The 22139-nt window shown below is 36.1% G+C and overlaps 1 protein-coding gene and 1 long non-coding RNA gene across 2 annotated transcripts in view; both read right to left on the bottom strand.

The window, feature by feature from the left end:
* LOC139745765 (sialin-like) overlaps positions 1-7479 on the bottom strand; it is a 135529-nt gene extending 128050 nt beyond the window's left edge. The window contains exon 1 of the mRNA XM_071656295.1: positions 7243-7479. The gene's annotated coding sequence lies outside the window, so the exon portion shown is untranslated. The remainder of the gene's footprint in view (positions 1-7242) is intronic.
* Positions 7480-10614: 3135 nt separating this feature from the next.
* On the bottom strand, positions 10615-15101 carry LOC139767561 (uncharacterized). Its single transcript, XR_011717175.1, has 2 exons — positions 13721-15101; positions 10615-12740 (listed from the first exon to the last, which is right to left on the bottom strand). It is a non-coding gene; the product is annotated as an uncharacterized lncRNA (long non-coding RNA).
* Positions 15102-22139: the final 7038 nt, after the last annotated feature.

The raw sequence follows: 22139 nt of genomic DNA on the forward strand, positions 1-22139 counted from the left end.
CCTGATCCTCTGACTTCGCACACCACCTCGACCAAAACACCCTACATCTGCCACTCTATCACCAAACACATTCAACAAACCTTCAAAATACTCACTCCATCTCCTCACATCACCACTACTTGTTATCACCTCACCATTTGCCCCCTTCACCAATGTTCCCATTTGTTCTCTAGTCTTACGCACTTTATCTACCTCCTTCCAAAACTATATATATATACATATATATATATATATATATATATATATATATATATATATATATATATATATATATATATATACATGTATTGGTTCACCTCAGAATCAAAACTGTAAACTCGAATCATCCCTACTATTCAAATTACATTTTTCTTTTATCTATCTATCTATCTATCTATCTATCTATCTATCTATCTGCGAATCATTATCCCCCCTATCTATCGGTGAATAATGAACTTAGGTAGGAATACATTCAACCATAATCAATATACTTAAGACAACTGATTTTTTTTTTAACACCGTTAACGAAAACGTCGCTCACATGTTTCCTTCTTAACATCCCCCTCCAAATATATATATATATATATATATATATATATATATATATATATATATATATATATATATATATATATATATATATATATATATCTATCTACTATATTCATAAATCTATCTACTACACCAATCTATCACCAGCAACCCCATTGCCAATTATCAGCCCTCAGAATCACTCAGATCACATCAATTGTACCAGTTATTTCAACGCAAATACAGCGTTTCTTTTTTTTTCATATATAAATCTATCGGGAAAAAATCCACAAGGCTGTTCAGTAGCAGCAAAAGAATCACTGATAATGCCTTCCGAAAACCTTATCTACCATCTATCTTATGTACGATATTTGAGGTGGTTCATACAACCCCTTCCTTTTAAGCGCTGTGCCTCGATTAATGAACTACTCTTTACGGACGCATCGAACGAAAGAGGAACATAGCACTCAAATTATACATATCTCCAACTGAGGAAGTTACTAATGAACTCTAAGCAGTCACCCATACTCTGGTATTCAAAGAAAACGTTGCATTAGTTACCAAAACGTTTTCTATGTTTCTATTATAGATTTTTAACGCATAAAAGCGTATACTTGCCCTCCGGGACTATCACAAAACATCAATGTCAATGGGTTAGATAAACTATCAGGCCACGATCAGCAACAGGTTTCGATAATCAATTATATCGTTGGCATGATAAATTCACCACTCGACACGTCTGCCATCATGAGCGGAGGGCAACTAGCCCCAACGGAATCCAGGATTTTATGGGTTGCTGTTGGCGGGGCGGTGCGCACGCAGAACTGCTGGCGCTCCTCCACCACGCCTGCTCCCCCCCCACTTCTGCATAATAATCCTCATGGTCATATACACATATTTCTCCATACTAAAGATATTTTCATCACCGTTTGTAAGATTCCCACGTCCCTCTTGTCCAGCCAACTAGCTAGGCCCTTCCAGAAACAGGGAATGACCAAACACACCACCCACTCGAATCCCCCAAAACCAAAAAAGTCTATTAAAAAAAAAAACCACTACCCGAGTTAATAAATAGGTCTATACAATCATCTCTTAACGGTCGTTTAAGAACACCAAACACAAAAAAAAGAAGTCATGCACACAAATCCCAGACTAAAAGATAAATAAACTTGGCCATGGGCGAAGAAGACGAGCTTTCTCCGGCGTCCCTCCCCCAACACGAGCAATCCCACATCTCCACCACTTCAACTCCACACTAGACTCCTCCCCCTCTACTATCCTAAACTCCACCTCCTCACGCCCTTCAGATCACCCACATGGCTGGGCGGGTCAAACAACCCAACTCCCCCCTCCTTGCTCTCCGTAACCCAATACACACACACACACACACACACACACACACACCTCTCTCTCTACCCGTGCCATAATTACCCATGTTTAAGGCCTTTATGATGTCTGCCTCTTAACCCCACTGAAGGTGAGGAGGAAAAAGTAATTAGCGGCGTTGATTATATTACCAAAAAACTTAAAGAGTCGTTCGTTTGCTTTGGTAATGGAAGTCTTCCTCTCTCTCCACCCACTCAAATTCCCGGCCCTGGCCTGGCCAACCAGCCACAAATCGTCTATATTACCGCCAGTAGCAACTGATGATGGCTTAATAAACTGTCAACTTCAAGTACTCCTTCAAAAGACCTCTAAATACAAGTATCTTATTACCAATTATGATTTCTAAATGGCCGACCTGTCAATCTAAAAATATAGTCATATATTCTGTTTTACCTGTATTAAATGGCATGAACCATTTCCATTCCACGAGACATCATATTAGAAAAAAAAGGCCAGCATTAATTTCAATATCTAAATAAAAAACCATAAACCACGTGTTGAAATATAAACCAAAACACCGGAAGACGAATATAATATATGGACCTTTAAAAACCTCTTCAAATTACCTTTTTTTCTGGCAGCGTTTGGCAGGTAAGACCCTATTCGCGTGTGGTCCCATTTATCTGGCGAAGGTGTGAAGGTGATGACAGCTCAGGTGAAGGTGATGACAGCTGAGGCCAATCTTAAACCTAACCCTATGTTTACTCCATACATGATCCCTAATGGGTTATTACCTTACCAACTGCCTCCAGATGTAATAATATTATTTCTTTAATTATATCTAACCCGAGTCTAAGCCTTTGAGATGAATATTATCAAGGTACTGGTATTCTATTTCCCATCCCGAGGCTTTATTTTCTAGTGTAATTAATCATGTATAAAGCGAAAATTTAATATATTAGTAAAATGTAAGTTGGCCATGACGACTTTACCCATGAGTGAAATACCTACGCTATATATTCCATATGTCTTCGCCGACTTTTCATTCCTTTGCGTATACATTGGGTACCTCACCTGCGATACTATACAATACGAAAAAAGGTCAAAGCTCCATCTGTATATTATACATGACAAAGTATATTAATCCGAGTATATCTACAGAGGATATACTTAGATCCAATAAATATGTTAAATGAAAATACTCAAAACATATTCGCTCAGCTTTGCCTACGGAAAGGAACACCTGGCCAAAGCTCTGAGGAATTTTACGTACGACGAAGACATTTTTTAAAATATTTCAGATGGAAAATAGGACCCAAAATTAATCTTAAGAGACAAGCGTGTCATAAATTCACATATGTATACATTTAATGAATAACGAACACATCTCTATCCCTTCAGCAATACCCGAGTTCATACAATAGTGAAAGTCATACATCATCAACGTATACGAAACATACAAAAAGATTGTCGGAAATAAATGAACGCGGCTGATTTTTTTTAAAAGTCCTGTCCAGGTGTGTGGTCCCCTTCATCTTGTGAGGTGTGAAGGTGTTGACAGGTGAGGTGAATCTTAAATAAACAGACATCTTTTTTTTTCCCTCCCTTCTAATCTCTTCTCCCATACCGCCATCTCTCCCGCCTCCATGATGCACGATAATTTTAATCTCATTCGAACTCGCTAAGATACCTATTAGAAATTTCTAAATCTCATTGAACTCAATTTCTCTGATATGGTTTACAAGATGAGTTCCTAATGAGTTAAGGTCATTAATTGGCAATGGGTAAAGGTCAATTAAAAAAAGGGAGAATGTCTCTCCAGCGCGAGGGGGGTCGGCAAGCCTCCATACATATCCATCCCTCCATTCGCCCCACCAACCCGACACGCCTCCTTTTGTCCCATTCTCTTCAACAACTACAAACCTCAAAATTTTATTAATAAACTACCCTTTACAGATACTACCTAGTCTTATCTTGCATTTTAACATCTACGGCAAATAAATAGAAACAAAATCAGTGGAATTTGGCACGTAATGGTGTTTTTTGCAGTAATATTTTAAAGCCGAGGTCGGAGTCAGGGGATGGATTCGGTGAAGTGGGCGGTGGTGCTGGGGGCTGAGTGGTGGTGGGCCGACAGTCCGCTCCGCCACCAGGTGAGAGGAGCAGCATTAGTGCCCCATAAGGCCCAAGACTCCCCACCCGAAAACACACCGTCTCTCTCTCTCACACACACACACACACCAAAGAAAATGAAGACCCCTCTTATGAGGGGTAACTTAATAAAAATCCCCTATACCTCTCGCTTCTCTCTTGCAGACTATACTTTTGAGAGAAAATGCTATCAGACTTCATCACCAAAGTCGTTTATCATTTGCCTGAAAGCGGTCACTACTGAATAATGAAGGGGAAAATTAGAAAACATATATGATCATCCATTTCTGCGCAGAGGTACATGTTGGCATTTCAGTGTCTTATGAGACGCTGTCCACGGTCCTTGTATATGTGCCCGTTCACACCGTCCGTAAGCGCAAAATAATTACGAAACACCGTTCGTTCGTTCGTTCGTTTCATAATTTTTTTCTTCTCAGGTGCCGACGAAGAGGGACCCCATTTCAAAAAAAATCTTGAGTCGTTTCCATCAGGTGTTATTATATTCAAATCACTTGAACCTACTTAATATAAAATTTCGGGACTTACATGAGACCAATAATACGCCCAAGGGGCTTTTACCGTTTACGAATTAAATGCCTGAAATTCCTAATTAACAACCACTATGATATATTTACGTCAAAAAAAGACTCAAGTCCCGAATCAGACATTTTTTTTTAATGGCTGTCTTCCATAAATCCCAAATACAGTACTTCGAGCGTTCCCTTCAAACTTATGAAAAACAAATGGACTATTTTTAGGAAGTGATAATACAGGAGAGAGAATTCCCCAAGCCTCCATTTCTTTTCCTGCCTTTTGCTAGGTAGCGTTGGAAAGAGACGAACACACACACACACACACACACAATGTGTGTGTAGGCAACCCCCACAAATTCATTGTGCAACCCCATGCTCATCATCCTGTGAGCGGTAGCGCAAAAGGGGTTGTTTCAAAGGTCACAAAAGGTCAGACCCCATTGGGGTGATTTACTTAGATGTTCTAAATCATAACAGGTATTTCATTACATGCATTACATAGTTTCTTTATCGATTAGATGCGAAAAAAGTGGACACCAACATAATTTCAGGTATCTTGTTATTAACAATGTGTGACATTTCTTACAGGGTTTGTTTAGCTAAATCTATCCCTAAAAGAATCTAATTTTTTCCCCACATTCTAAGACACAGTTTTCTAGTCTGTGTCCAGATCTTTGACCACAAAATTTTACAATTCACACGTTTAACATCTCTAGTTAGTCCAAAGGGCTAATTATATCTATATTCTAGCCTTATTCTAGCAGTTACAATATCATGTAATTGCTAATTTTATCACCTGACGTGTGCGTTGTGTGCAACATGTTGCCCCGGTGGAATCCAGGCTTAAGGCAACAAGATATTTTGAGGAGGAAATATACAGTCAATCCTTAAGGCAACAAGATATTTTGAGGAGGAAATATACAGTCAATCAGGTTTCCATTAATTATCAATTTACATGGTTTGCTCCTACCGATGCCAATGCGTTTACTAGAACAGCCTTGGTTTTGTCTGCAGAGAGGATGAAGCCAAGGCTTTTACATTTCACAGGCTATGCGTATGTAAATTAGAATGGTTGGCATTTCAAAATATATTTTGATATGTACAAGAATATCCTCAGCATATTTAATAGTGTTATTTCCGGGTCACTCCTCTCTCTCCTTGTCCTTTCATAGAATATGTCGACAGACGATTCAACAAACGCATTTTTATTACACCCGCAAAGATATATATATATATATATATATATATATATATATATATATATATATATATATATATATATTTATCATTTTGTCGGGAGACAGCGACAAAGCAAAATAAATATAAATAATATATATACATATATATTATATATATATATATATATATATATATATATATATATATATATATATATATATATATATAATTTACACTAAACACCATTAGTTTCACTACATACTGGACATCAGCAGCCTTCGACCTGACCATGTAAAATATACAAAGAACTGGAGAAGCGTTTTATCCTAGTCCACTTAAACATCTGAAAATATCTCAAAATCTTCAACACAGAATATCCAAAACTAGTTTCTTTATTCAACCCTGCCACTGGGAAGAGCTACGTGTTTTTGTTACAGCTCAATAGTATTCAAATTAGGTAACAAGTTGAAATGAAACAATTACGCTATTACGAAATGACTTTGCCCGTCGCGCTCAATCGCATATTAATTATTTCATTATTTTTTTTGATTACTCCATTACTTGATATAAAATATGCATTTATTTCACGGCTAGGTAGAATCATGCAGCGAAATATACTGATCAGTAAATACATATTTTACCCTTTATCTATTTTCAGGTGACAAGAAATGTTTACTCCTCTTCCATCCACTTCAACACTCCAATAATCCCAATAATTGTCCAATTAATTCTCGTCACTGTATCTACCTATTGTATTAACTGATCCCAAAATTCTCTCCCTTCCACTTTTTTTTCTTAAAACCCTTAAACTCTCATTACATAAGAGAAAAAATTCCGCAACTTGGCATTTACCAAGAATTAATCAGTCTGCCATTTTTATTTAATCTCATTTTAACCAGGTTGAAAAAAAATAATCACGTGAAATATATTAATTAATAAATTGTGCGGTGAAAGGTCTTTCACAAAGCCATATTAAAGGAAGGGGCGCAATTTTGGCATTTTTTTTTTCCAATGCTCAGGGAAAAAATGGGGAAAAAAAGTTATTGAGCAGTTTTCTATAAGCATAACCTTATCTATAAATAATTATATAACCTTATTTAACTCCTAATGACCGTAAATATAAGTGATTTTCGATGGTACAAGGAGGCCCGTGGTGTCCATATACTTCTTACCTCACCATTTTTCATACCAGGTATATCAACAATTATACCCATTCCTCCCTTTTCTTTTAATAAACCATTAATTTTAATGATCTCAACTACCACTAGAGATAGAATACCTGTAAAATCAAAGGAGAAAAACCCACAAATCCGACAAAAAATATTTTGGGGCAGAAATTCAACATTAGAGACTTCGGCCATGTTGTTGTGCTTCCTCCTTCGGGGTCGAACCTTAAAAAAAAGCGAAAAAACGAACAAAATCTTTTACACTTTGGGTGATATTTACACAAAAGGAGGTCCACTGGACCACCACCATATCATGGATAACGAGCCATACTGTTATTGTGTGTAATTCAATCAACTGGTCATCAAACTTCACTTACCTAACCCTTGTTGTCATGACGTCCATTGTGGCGCCCAAACCATATTGACACCTTTTTATGTTCTTGCACCTTTTTATGTAACTTAGACTATATTTCAACCACTGGACCCCATTCCCTGGACCTTTTGTGCACTCTGTGTCCTCTTTGGCGCCATTGCTCACACGGTGGGTAAGTGTGTACGCTAAATTAGCCGTATTTGTGGCTAATTCAGTGTCTCGGCGCAATGGGCGAGACGACACAGAAGAAACAGCTGATGGACGCAGCAGATCCTCTTGAAAATTTTTTTTTACCTTTTTATCGTCGGATTAATGATCAGTAATCACTGATGTAAGAGAATATATATATATATATATATATATATATATATATATATATATATATATATAGAAGGAGGCCAGGTGAGGATATTCCCTCAATGGCCCAGTCCTCTGTTCTTAACGCTACCTCGTTAACGCGGGAAATGGCGAATAGTTTGAAAAAAAAAAAAAAATATATATATATATATATATATATATATATATATATATATATTTTTTTTTTTTTCCTATTAGACGTTTCCCGCGTTTCCGAGGGAGCGTTAAAAACACAGGACCGAGCCTTTGATGGATTATCCTTTTTTTTTTTTTTTCTATTCGACGTTTCCCGCGTTAAGGAGGGAGCGTTAAGAACAGAGAACCGAACCTTTGATGGATTATATTTCACTTCTAACATATAGATCCTCTAGTCAGTCTTTCTACACTTATACTCTCAATGATCAAACCACTTCGGCTCACCCTGGTCAGCTTTTTTAAAATAAAATGCTCTTTCAAAAAGTCACCCTTACGTGATCAACATGTCTCATGCCACTTACTGTTCTTGGGCATTTCATTTCGAACACCTCGACCCTCTTCCTTTCATTTGCACTCAAGGGTCAAGACTTGCACCCATGCAACACCATTGGGACTACAGTACCTTAACACTTTAGTGCCAATGGTTCCATATGCTGCCACATCTACACGCTGGTATCTAAAATGTAAATTTACACTCAGTCTATCCCCTCTCATCCACCTTCTGCATCTCATTACCTGTTTGTTCAGATTCATTCCCTTTCACACACTCTCCCAGATTCTTTCACCATGCTCCACACCTCTTCAAAATGTCAAAGACCCATTCCACATTCTATGACCCTCCCTCACCACCCTGTCCATACACCCTTGATGCAGGTACACCTTCACCAGAACGATTCAACATCCTCCCTTGCTATTTACATACATGCCTTACTCTCCTTTGTATGAAGTTACAGTATTTAGGAACTTTCTATTCATCCTTTTTTTCTCGTATCTTCCAAAATCAGATTACAGTGACACAATATCATTGATGACAGATAAAGTTTTAGTATAATTATCAGCATATGTTTATTATTTTATATTCATTTGAAGGTGGTCATGAATGGTGAGACTATTTTTCAATTAAAAACTACGAAAATTCTAATAGTGTGTAGAGCCTAATAAAACCTTATGACTTGTTTACTTATATTTCATTTTCAATGACTCCAAGATCATGATGTAAGTGGTTTTTAACATGCTCCAGCATTGGTCAGACAATACCTGCTTACTGAAATTCAACCCAACCAATTACAGCTTCAACATTTTGCAGGTAGCAAATAGCAAGAATCCATCTGTGAAAGGGACTCAGACATTGAAACAGTACCCAATCTGTCACCGGAAAACTACATTGCCATTACATACAAAGATAACGAAATGTCCTTAAGAAAATATCTGTGGCATAGACATGATTCTCATTAAGATATCCAATTATGCTGTTCCACAATACTTGAAGCAAAGGAGCCACAACATGGGAGAGAATAAACCAGACTTGATCACAGAATTGTTGAGGTCAAGGTGAGGCATGAGTACAACTTTTCTCAATGGATCCGATGATGTCAGTATTAATCTGTTCTTTGTACAAGGGAGGAACCAGTCAACCAAGGAACACAACAAAATTATAATTGAGACAAGAATCTGATAAGACATGAAGAAATATTTCCATTATAACAGAGCAGTGGATGATTGAAGCACACTGAAGTAGTAAACGTCCCATTGGGAAGATTGAGAATTCATAAGCCATAAAAGATTGATCAAGAAGAAGGGCTTTACAAGAGTAAAATTCTCTCCCCATATGAACAAATTAGTGATAACAAATCACAAATTTACAAATAATATAAAGTAAAATACCATATAGACACAAGAAACAACAAAAGCAGACATGTAAAGCTAAAAAGACATCCACACAAAAATATATTAGACAGGCAAAATGACCACAAAATGTATACATAAAAACATGCATGCACACACATACACACAAATAATGATGGAAAGAAGTACAGAAAAGGGTGTTCATTGAGGATGAAAACCCAAGGTCTTTAGAATTAATTCCTTTAAGTGTATTCCAGCATGAACTTGGTCCACCTAATGTTAATGGAAATGAAGTTCATGATAAATCAAACGATCCCTGTACTTACTAACATTTGACAATCTGATATGTATTCCAAACTGACGCAATATGATTTCTACGTATTTTGATAAACATTTCACATAATGGACAAAATATTATTTTTCTAGGTCATGATTAGTATGTTCAGACTCAGAATGAGAAAAAGCATTCTTATGTCAGCTTAGACTTGAATTTAGCTTTTTTCTTCATATATAAGAAAGTGATATAACTATAAATATAAATATATATATGAAAAAAAAATAAATATCAAATACTATGGCTACCCATTCAACACCAAGCCAAATATGGAAAGACAATGTTTATTTACAGGAATCAGTCAGACCTATCCAACCAGTACATAGCTATGTCACTTGTTAGCAAAGTGGAAGTAACAAGACCCACCCCTCTGGCTATCTAGTTAACATGTCAATGATTGGAGAATTTCTCCACAAAAAGTTGGCTGCAGCATCATGCCCTACAAGTACCTATAGCAGATGATTCGCCCATGAAACAGAAGTGAACACTTAATTGACTAAGCAATACCATCCTTCATGAACAAGTCTTGAGGGAAGGGTCTATACAGCATGCTGTTAATCCCTTCCCCAAAAAATTGAGTCACCTAAACCAACAGGATTTGGTATATCTCCTTTACCTGTCACCTTAAGGTACACACAAAAATCTAGGTAACTGTAACATGCAAAACTGACTCGAGTCAAAATTTCCCACACTACAAGATATTTCTGTTTCAAGTTCAGGCTATCTTGAAATGAAGGAGAATGACTTAAAGAAAAAAATCATTCCTAAGGACTGTCCTTTGAGTAACCCCTTCTCTTAATTTCAAAATGCCTTTTTTCTCAATTGGCAGATGCACAACTGAAAGGATTACAGAAAACTCCATCATTTACCGTAAATACGTTTATTCTTACCAAAACTAATACTCCCTGACACGTGTTAAAACTGTATTCAGTGGATTCATTCAGACACTCAAAATTCTCAGAGCATTACAGCAACAGATTCACTCAACATACATTGTACTGAGTCAGAGTTTACACTCACTAATATCACAGACTCACCCTCAGATAATACAGATGTGTGTATCTGACAAATGTAACAAAAGCACGAAACACCAAAATCAAGGATGAGTGCATGAATTCGTAAGACTATTGTGAGCAAACTAATGGACTTACTGGCATCTTCTAAACATGGCGAATGTAAACAGCATTGTTTGCTTTCCATCATCTAAATATTTACTAAGATGCAAGATATACATTCATGGTGATTAGTTGCTTAATGCAGACAAATTTCTCATTACGAGGAAAGTTAGATAAAAGAAGCTGTAAATTCACTTACTGCTCCAACAATAAATCACAGTCATGAGCATCCTCTGATTTTCAATACAAGTGAATCAAAGTAACTGGCAATGTGTCAGTGATAATAATGACATTCAAAGCTGACATAGCAAGTGTGAACATATAAACAACAACCATCAAGTATTACAAAATTCTAGAAACTTCATTACAATTGAGGTAAAGATCAATTTATATCTGTAAAGATCATGATGACATCAATTTGGTACCATGTGCTCAACCAATATCTTCTCTGACAGAGTTCATTAAATTTTTTGCTGAAATACCTGCAAACTGGTAACTATAAAATTCTGCAATCTATTCTGCAATCTATCACACCATCAAAACCTGAATATACCTTATGCACATCTGCCACATTCAAAGCAAGGTGGTGTATGTGATATCCTGTACAAACGTTCTGACTGCATTCTTCACATTTGTAGGTGTTAAAAACTCTACAATGCTCAAAACATTTGTCATAGAATTCTGCATTCTGGCTTGGTTGTCACATAACAAACTGGTCACCATTTGCTTGCACAATGATATACGAATATGGAAAAAGAATTACAGCTATCTGAACCAGTCATCAAAAACACATACAAAGATATTAAAAAGTCAAAGAAACAAAAACAACAGATCATAAATTAAAATTACATGCTTCGATAAATCTACTGCATTAAAGCATGACAGAAATATAGAGTGAATTTGAGAGAAACATAATTTCACTTTATTTTCAACCCCTAAATTTGCAATACAAATTTAATGTCATGGTGGAAGTCTTCAGTGAATATGATCCATTTTTTTAAATCCACCTCAAGGCCAAAATAATCTACAAATTTTCCCAAGGGCACAAAATTACATTACCCTTTACCAAAGAATTCTATGTGTTTGATGGAAACAAACGGCAAGATAATGGCAAGAAAACTTTGACATAACATACAACTATCAAACAAAGACAACCAAGAAACAGTTTTGCCTTTGCCCGATAGATATAAGCCCTGGATACTAATTGGAAAGTCCACTTGACTAATCTCAAGATTCTCAAAGTTAAGTGGAAAAAGGTGTGATTTCTGGTCATTAACACTACCAGAAACATAAAAGTACAGTGTACTTGTAACATCCAAATAAATTTTCATTGTGTTACCATGGAGAGTCATGCATTTGGCTTGGTACACACATACCTATAGAAGCAATTACTTATTCATAGTTATGAGACTAAGCAGAATGTGGGGTCCCATCTTTTAAACTTGCCTTACAGTCATATCACTTTAACAAATTTCATATAAAGGACAGCAAGCATTTACAATCTCATTGCCTAGCTCACTGCATTCATCTAACTCTCTTACTATTTCTTCATGCCTTTTCTATTGTGCTTCTTGTGTATACATATGTTATGACCTCACATTCAAAGAACTGTTTGCTCTCAATAATATCAGTTTCATTCAAACATTTCAAAGTCATAATCTTGTCTTCCTTCTCCTTTTTAATGTGATCACATCGATTTTCACAAACCTCTGCCTGTAAATCAATTTATCTATTATCATCCTTGTTACTCATTGATGGGCCTTTTCTTATCATCTTCGTTACCCTCGGTTGTGCCTTTTTATCATATCTTTATATATTTCTTCAAGTGGGGAGATCAAACTTGATATGCCTGCTCTAACTCGGGTTTCACATATGCTGTAAATAAAATAGTGAACATTTTCTTAACTAAGAAATTTAATGCTAATTCTCAATCAACCTATCTATATATTCATTATTTATCATCACACCATCTATTCAGTGGGGTGGATTAGGTACAAACAGCCTTTGCAACATCAACTGAATGCAATTCAATAACCAACAGATAGTATGCCTCCTTATCAATTCTCCTAATGTACTGTTCTAGAGATGAGCTGGGGTACTCTCTCAATTCCCAAATACCTCTCACAATAGATTCTGTAGTTTCTTTTTTTGTAAAGATTATGAGTATATCTAGGCCTCCTTTCACCAATTAAATTTCCAACACTTTGCATCTGGTCAGGTTGAGCTTAATGAACCAAGTATCTGACTTTTTTTCTATAGTGATTGACATGGCATGAACACACATTATGCCCTAACTGCTCAAAAAAGCAGTAGCAAATATCATACCTACAGGAGAAAGAAGGGGAAGCAACATCACCACAGATGGAAGGGGATGGTTAGAGAGAGAGGATCAAATACCTACCTATGAGTACTTATGACAGACTTTGCCATGGCTTTTGATTACACTTCAACTAAAAGAGAAGTGGAAGAAGAGTCACCTTATATATGCAAATAGTACTCCAAACTCAGGTGAATGAGACCTCTGTGACATGGAAAAAGGTGCTCAGAAAAAAATCAAGAGACCTACACAGGCTCCAGCTACTGAGATGCAGATTTTGTTATGTTCATGTGGGGTTTACAGGATATAGTCAAGGATAGGGTTATGCCTAACTCTTTGTTACTATTTGGTTAAATTGTAAGGTTAAGAAATCTAATAATACAAAATGAATGAGATTCGAATATAGTAATACAGAGAAGTAACATTTTTTGTTTCATTTAACTCCAGTTCAAATAACTGCAACATAATCAAACTGAATTTCATATGGATCAGCAAAAGAGAACAGTAATAAAATATTTTACCAAAAAGCAGCACTTACCAATTCAAAAAATTTCAATAGATGACTCCGTGTAAAGAAACTGCAGCCAAAAAATATGAAATCTATGAATGTCACACACAAATTAATATATTTTACAATGAACTGCTATAAATAACCCTAAAGTAACTAAGCCTCACTTACATATACTCTGTTCAAGTGACAAACTGTAGTCTGAAGTGCATATATAAGATTCTTCCTAATGTGCTTGTTCATCAATTACCAGGATCATTTATTCAAATAAAATACCTCAAGAGATAAGTACATCCTATAACCATAAAATTCAGGCTTAATGTATATATCAATGTTATGAACAGTTACTATACCAAGATATTATTTTCTGTAAACACAGAAGGATAGAAAGCTGATACATCATTTAGGAAAAAATACATTAAAGTACTTAAGTCCTCCAAATTTGGAAGGAGTGCTTATTTGCATCTATTATTCTTTGGATTCTTCACTATTGTGTAATAAAGGAAGCACAGCAATTATGAGTTGTTATGAATCTATTACCTCAATATCTAACTTATCTAAGTTTCCATAAAAACTTTCATACATGCCTCATTCATCATGTCAATCTTATATCATACTTAGTGTAGGCAAGTGTTCCTAGACTCCACCTGCTTGTGGTTATACTGCGAGTGAGAAGTCAATTTTGGCAAGGATGTATTATCATTCGTGGGTGAAAAGGAGTCTTGTCAAACACCCTTCTCAATCCAGAAAAGTCCATCATTTCCCTGCTCTTAAGTAAAGTGCAGCCAGAAGCCCCATAAAAGGGAGCTTCAGGCCATATGATGATGATGATGAACAACAACAACAATATCAATGATAATAATAATAACAACAATTATAATGATAATAATAACAATAATAACAATAATAATAACAAAATGATAAGGATGGAGTGAAAAAGATTTTGAGCAATCGAGGCCTGAACATGCAGGAGGGTGAAAGGCGTGCAAGGAGTAGAGTGAATTGGAATGATGTGGTATACCAGGGTCGATGTGCTGTCAATGGATTGAACCAGGGCACGTGAAGCATCTGGGGTAAACCATGGAAAGTTTTGTGGGGCCTGGATGTGGAAAGGGAACTGTAGTTTCAGTGCATTACACATGACAGCTAGAGACTGAGTGTGAACGAATGTGGCCTTTGTTGTCTTTTCCTAGCATTACCTCATGCACATGCTGGGGAAGGGGGGGTGCCATTTCATGTATGGCGGGGTGGCAATGAAAATGGATGAAGGCAGCAAGTATGAATAAGTACATGTGTATATATGTATATGTTTTTTTTTTCTTAATTTTCCAAAAGAAGGAACAGAGAAGGGGGCCAGGTGAGGATATTCCCTCAGAGGCCCAGTCCTCTGTTCTTAACGCTACCTTGCTAAAGCGGGAAATGGCAAATAGTTTGAAAAAAAAAAAAATATATATATATATATATATATATATATATATTTCTTTTTCTTTCTTTCATACTATTCGCCATTTCCCGCATCAGCGAGGTAGCGCTGAGAACAGAGGACTGGGCCCTTGAGGGAATATCCTCACCTGGGCCCCTTCTCTGTTCCCTCTTTTGGAAAATTAAAAAAAAAAGTGAGAGGGGAGGATTTCCAGCCCCCCGCTCCCTCCCCTTTTAGTCGCCTTCTACGACACGCAGGGAATACGTGGGAAGTATTCTTTCTCCCCTATCCCCAGGGATAATATATATATATATATATATATATATATATATATAATATATATATATATATATATATATATATATATACATTGAAATGTATAAGTATGTATATGTGCATGTGTGGGCGTTTATGTATATACATGTGAATGTGGGTGGGTTGGGCCATTCTTCCGTGTGTTTCCTTGCATAACCTCGCTAATGCAGGAGACAGTGACTAAGTATAATAAAAAAAGAAAAAATAATAATGATAATAATAATAATAATAATAATAATAATAATAATAATAATAATAATAATATCAATAATAGAGTAAACTGACATGATGTGGTATACCGGGTTTGGCATGCTCTAAATGGATTGAACCAGGGCATGTGAAGTGTCTGGGGTAAACCATGGATATGTATGTGAAGTCTGCATGTGGAAAGGGAGCTGTGGTTTCGGTGCATTACACATGACAACTGGAGAGTGAGTGTGAAAGAATGTGGCCTTTTTGTTTTTTCCTAGCGCTACCTCGCTGGAGGGAGGAATGCTGTTTCCTGTGTGGTGCGGTGGCGACAGGAATGGATGAAGGCAGCAAGTATGAATATGTACATGTCTATATATGTATGTGTCTGTGTATGTATATGTATGTTTATTCATTTATTTATTTATTTCGCTTTGTCGCTGTCTCCCACGTTAACAAGGTAGCGCAAGGAAACAGACGAAAGAATGGCCCAACCCACCCACATACACATATTTATACATATGCGTCCACACACGCAAATATACATACCTATACATCTCAATGTATACATATACATACACACACAGACATATACATATATACACATGTACATAATTCATACTGTCTGCCTTTATTCATTCCCATCGCCACACCGCCACACATGGAATAACAACCCCCTCCCCCTCATGTGTGCGAGGTAGCGCTAGGAAAAGACAACAAAGGCCCCATTCATTCACACTCAGTCTCCAGCTGTCATGTAATAATGCACCGAAACCACAGCTCCCTTTCCACATTATTATTATTATTATTATTATTATTATCATTATTATTATTATTATTGTTATTATTATTATTATACTTAATGATATTGAAATAATAATGATAATATCAGGAAAATATCAAGTACAATTTCATAACTGGCAGATAACCTATCCCAGAACAATATAAATTTTGTCACTGGCAATGAAACTAAACACAATAAGAGCATAATTACTTACCCTTTACAGTGAGAGATCAACAAAGATCTAGAAAAATGTCATGGGTACCAAATGTCAGTAACACATGACTCCACTTATCGCTGTTTGCCTAATTCTGTCAAATCTTCATCTCTAAAAATACATACCACTGAAGCATACATAATTACTTCAAGTTCAATTATGAAGTTTCACTTTATCCTACTTCATCTAATGGAAGAACTACGACATAATATGAAATTGAAGAGAGAAGATTCTAATGTTCTATGTAAAGAGGTGAAAAAGTTGTATATAATGTTCTATGTAAAGAGGTTAAAAAGTTGTATATTATAGTTAATATATTAAATGCTCAATGGACAGCAATGAGAATTTGAAAATGGATGAAAAATTATTTGTGGGACAGGAACATGCTAGTTTTGTGGGAATTAATGGATGCAAGAACATTGTCAGTCCAAAATGTGAAAATTTGCAAGACAAAGATGGAGAGATTATTCGTGGAGAAAAGTTTTGCATGAGATAAAAGTAATGCTTTAGGGAACTGGTTGATAATGCTGTAAAGTATGTGGGTATTGGATTGGTTCAACTGAATGTTTCTCCTGAAGAGGTATTAGGGCTAAAAGAATTTCCAAGGAGGTGCGACAAGTAATATTAAAAAAGAAAAAAAAAAAAACTGGAGAACCGATAGTGAGGATGGTGAAGTGCATGATATGGTAAAATATGGAGGTGAAACAGCAGTTGAATGGATGTGGGTGAAAAAAGTAAAAAGTTTACATAACACATGATTGGATGATGGTAATAACTGGGATTACAGTGAAACTGGGAAGCCATCTTTGCTGAGGTTGTATCATTGTTGTACAATTTTGTCGAAGAACTCCTCACTCAAAGGAGTACAGTCTTTCCCTGCTCCTAACTGTAGCAGAAATCAGTCATAAAAATGTCTCTCACAATCCAAAAGTGATTTTCCTATACCTGACAAATATATGTGAAGATGTATTTCTGTAATTATCCAGCAAGTTGGCATACATAACACAAAACAGCAACTGGATCATGCCACAGTTCAAATGTCAGCTTTTAAAATCACTTGAGATGTCAATAAACATGGATTGAAACTTTCATCCAGATCAAATTAGCTAATCAAAATCACACTTATACATGTACATATAGAGAAAAGAAAAAAACAGGAATGATAAACAAGATGTACATCCATTATTCTACAAAACTGATGATGAATCTTAAACTGCACTTCCCGAACACATCATCATTTTGAGGATCTGGTGGGAGGACACTGTTAAACCTACTCACTTGACACTGTAGAGTTAACATTCTTGGATACCATGTGTGCAGCATATCCATGATCCAAAGGCCATGAGTTGCTGAATCATACAGCTGAAGTTCATCAAATAGCTCACTGTTCATCTGCAGTAACCTGTAATACCCTTATGCAACACAAAATAAATGAACTTAATTCTTAACAAAGAAAATACATATTCTAATATAAAACCAGAAGGGAAACATATTCATAAATTTACACCTTACAGCCTAAAACAAAATGCACATAGTACTACACAAAGTAAAAAAAGTATTTTCCCAAGTGGATCCAATGAATTTCGAAACAATCAATATGGCTTGTGTTGTCTCAGCAGGGTAACATGAATGTGTGGCAAAGTTCCTAATAATTATGGTAGACCCACTTAACAGTTATATCTGTCAAAGTCTGAAATCAATCTAACATTCATTAAGGCAAATGAGGAATGGTTGCCAGCAACTGATATATTACAATATTATGAAAGCAGGGACACTAATGTAAGGCCAGACCAATGAGTATTATTCAAAATCCTTCATCTATGGTGCCACATAGTTTCACACAAAAAGTGGCAAGATACGTTTTTATTGTGTGTACCTTAAATTCAAACTTTTTTATAGAAAGCATATCACTATGTCTTCTTCCTGAGATTTCAAGAAATAAACACTTCTCTGAATATATCATTCACTATCAATAAAAACCAAAATTTCACAAATATCCTTAATTTCTTTAAAAGGCTTTAAAGGAAAAGGTCTAGCTTTCCCAGGAAGACAAATCAAAAACTCTGTGTAAAGAATAGGATGAATGAATATTCAGAAATACAAATTTTCAAGACGTTTTTATCACATGGAATTGATATAAACTATCCACCATTACATGTCTTAGCTCGACAAGATGATTTATTATCTCTGGTCACAGAAGACTTGGTCTGATATATGCAACATTATTGGTGAAATGGTGTTAGTCATTGGTTGTCACTCTAATGACCTTTGGTTCAATCACAGGCATGTAATGGTGATAAGTTTACATATTCAGAAATACGAGACCTAAGGAACTACTTAAAGAAAGCATACATGGACAACTTTTACAGCATTACTATGCACATGTTCTTCCAAAAATATCTCTCCATGAAAGACTAAGCCATAATGAAGGCAAAAGAAATTTGAGATGCTGCTGCCTGAACATAATCCAAATACTCTAAAATGTCTTACTCAAACAGAAGTTAAGCCCACAAACATTTTTACTTGTAGAATTTGTATCTACAAGGAAAGCTCTTCTCTTGTTTTAAGTGAAGACATGAAAATGTAATCTGCCCAAGTTGGAGTGAATTTTTTTTCACTGATAAGCAACCAAAAATCTTTGAAAAAACAATGTAATACAGATTATTTTCTTGGATTCAAGGCACATCAACAAACAATGTTCCTTTCCTCACTTCTTTTTTAAGACCCTAGAATTTACCTCCCTCACCACCCTGTCCATAAAGAGATTAAACCACGTCAGTGACACCTCACATAATGGATCCTTGCAGATCCAGCTTCACTGGAAACTACTCATCCCCTTCCCTTCCACCTCAAACATGTCCCTACATTAAGTAGCTTTTCATTAACCCGATACACATACAGCACCTTCTACAAAGCCACTCTGTCAACCCTATCAACACTTTCCCTAGGTTTTTACATGCCTCATCAATATGGTCCTCTCTCAAGGAGTTTTGTAGAACTTTTGTCATAGCCCTTAACATCTCCAAAACATTTGATATGGTGTAGTATGTCTTTGCTTTCTAAACTCCCTGTCCACGATTCCTCTGTTTATCTCTGTTCCCTATGGAATAGTTTTATCTCTGGCTGAGCCATTACAGTAGGTGTTGACTAAGCAACTTCCTCTAACTATCCTATTAACAATGGTGTTCCTCAAGGTTCTGTCCTATCACCTACTCACTTTCTTCCTTCAATATAAGATCTTTTCTCTCCCTTTTCTAACCCTATTAACTTCTATGCTGATAATTCCACTCTACACGCTTCAACTAACTTTTCCTTCTTATACTCTCTCTCATACGGAACTAATCTCATTTTCCTGACCTCACCTCTCTTCAATGTTACCTTTCCATATGCTGCACTGTTGCTACTCTCCCTCTCTCGGTTTGACCACTGCTCTCAAGAGATGTGTTCCTGCACCTAAGGCTTGACTTAATGCATGTGTCTGGCTGCTTCTTCCTACAGTTTCTATGAGGAGACCAGCCACTTGAGGATTAGCCATTCTGATTACCTCTTTCTTCCCTCTAACATCTCAGCAATAGAATTCCTTTCCTTCTTTCATCCTTCTCTTAAGAGTCAAGTCTACAAACATCTGCAAAAGGCTGAATAATTTTTACAATCTTTTTTATCCACTTTTTCTTTCATCTGAAACAGCCTCCAACTGGGGCAAGTTTTGCCTATGACTTTTTTTCATAAGTATTTCTCACACACATTCTTCGAAGTAAACACGTACCACATACCCTCTTCATAATCTGAAGCCACACTGCTCCTACCCAGCCAGCTGTTGCCCTTGCCACTACCCTCTCAATCAAAACTCTTCCATATATCTTACCTGGTAGGCTTAATACACTCATAACATCTACCCTGTCTGTATTTAAAGACAACATGCATGAATCTATCACACAAGCCAGAAGTTTCACAATCTCATAACTTTCTGCTCCCCACACAGATATCAATCTTGGGCTCCTCCAGCACCATCATACGTCTGGTATCTTAAACTTTCAGGACCCACTCCTTCCAAAACATTGATGTCTTTCCATCTTTCTTATGAGAAGAACAAATACTTTCATTTGGTGCCTTTCTGATGGATTCTTTAGAATTCATGTATATTACGTTACTGTTTTTTCCATACTGTGGAATTATTAGTCATGATATGCTTTCTTTAATTCCAGTATTCTACGATTCATAAATCATCATGTATGTTTCTCTTCTATCGAGAATGTATACTTTAAGTTCTTTCATTCTGCTCAGTAGTCCACTTCTTCTATTCTCTTCATTTTGTTTGTAAAGTGTTTCTGAACTCTCTTAAGCTTGAAATTTGCAACATGCTTAGTTGGAGACCATGGAAAATATCAGGATTCAGTTTTGCTTCTTATATAAACAATGAACAATTGCAACATTATCTTTTCCATCCCTTGTGGATAAAGTTATCATTATAACACCACTTATTACCCAATCCATTAATATGAGTTTTCAAAGGTGGTCTTCAAGTTCCTGATTCTCATTTAGAGCTTTCACTGCAACCATTATGTATACATCATGGAAACACATTTCTTTTCTCTTCACTGCAGCTGGGGTTTATACAATCAAATTTCTTGAATCAAATCTGCCTCGAGGTGAAATAAACAGCCACTAATACTTGCTGTGGCATCCCACACATTAAGAAGAGCTTCAGCCTAAATAACTTCCACACACTGATCAGTCTATGTGGATAGGTCATGGAAGCCTGTACAAGATCTGTGCCCCACTGCTATATAACAATCCAAGAACCTGCAACAATCTTACAAAATAAATGTTTTAATGAAAACCCTCAGTAATCATACTTGCTGAGAAATAAACATATCCAAAAGTTCCACACACCTCACTATGCAAACTGGCAGTATTCCAGGTGCATTTCTTATGCTTTGCAGCAGAGCAGCTCAAACTGAAGGGCAACACAGCAAATATAAAGAAAGTCCAATCAGGTTGAGTTGTATATCTAGAAAATAAATTTAGGGATATCTATTTTTCTAAGTATCTAAGTGTCCCACATAAAGACTGTATTGTGGATATCTGATCTGATGGTGTCAAAAGGCTAATGTTTTCATCTCTCTTAAGTTGGGCCTTCGTGAAAGTGCCGACAGTATGTTGTTAAATCATTCTAGATTCTTTTATTAAGACTTTTCCTTTATAGATATCCATAAAGTTCTCCTCTACTCAATTGACATACTAAATTTCTTTGCTGTTTCTCCTTTTCTTTTGATTCTTCTCGTGTCATCTGCAAAACATTTTACTGTGTAGCACTGGAGGTAATGTAAAAACTTGTGGCATTCCTGAAGTCTTCTTCATCAGGTATTTCTGATGACCAAAATTATACCTTAAATTTTCTGTTTACTAGAAACTCCATCCATCTTGCTAGCTTTCCACTTGTGTTTTATTTAGCTACTTTAACATAATTATACATGGTTTACTTTATCAAAAGTCAACCAGAATAGTGTCCATTCCCTGCCCC

The sequence above is a fragment of the Panulirus ornatus genome, chromosome 62, assembly GCF_036320965.1.
Source record: "Panulirus ornatus isolate Po-2019 chromosome 62, ASM3632096v1, whole genome shotgun sequence".
Classification (NCBI taxonomy): domain Eukaryota; kingdom Metazoa; phylum Arthropoda; class Malacostraca; order Decapoda; family Palinuridae; genus Panulirus; species Panulirus ornatus.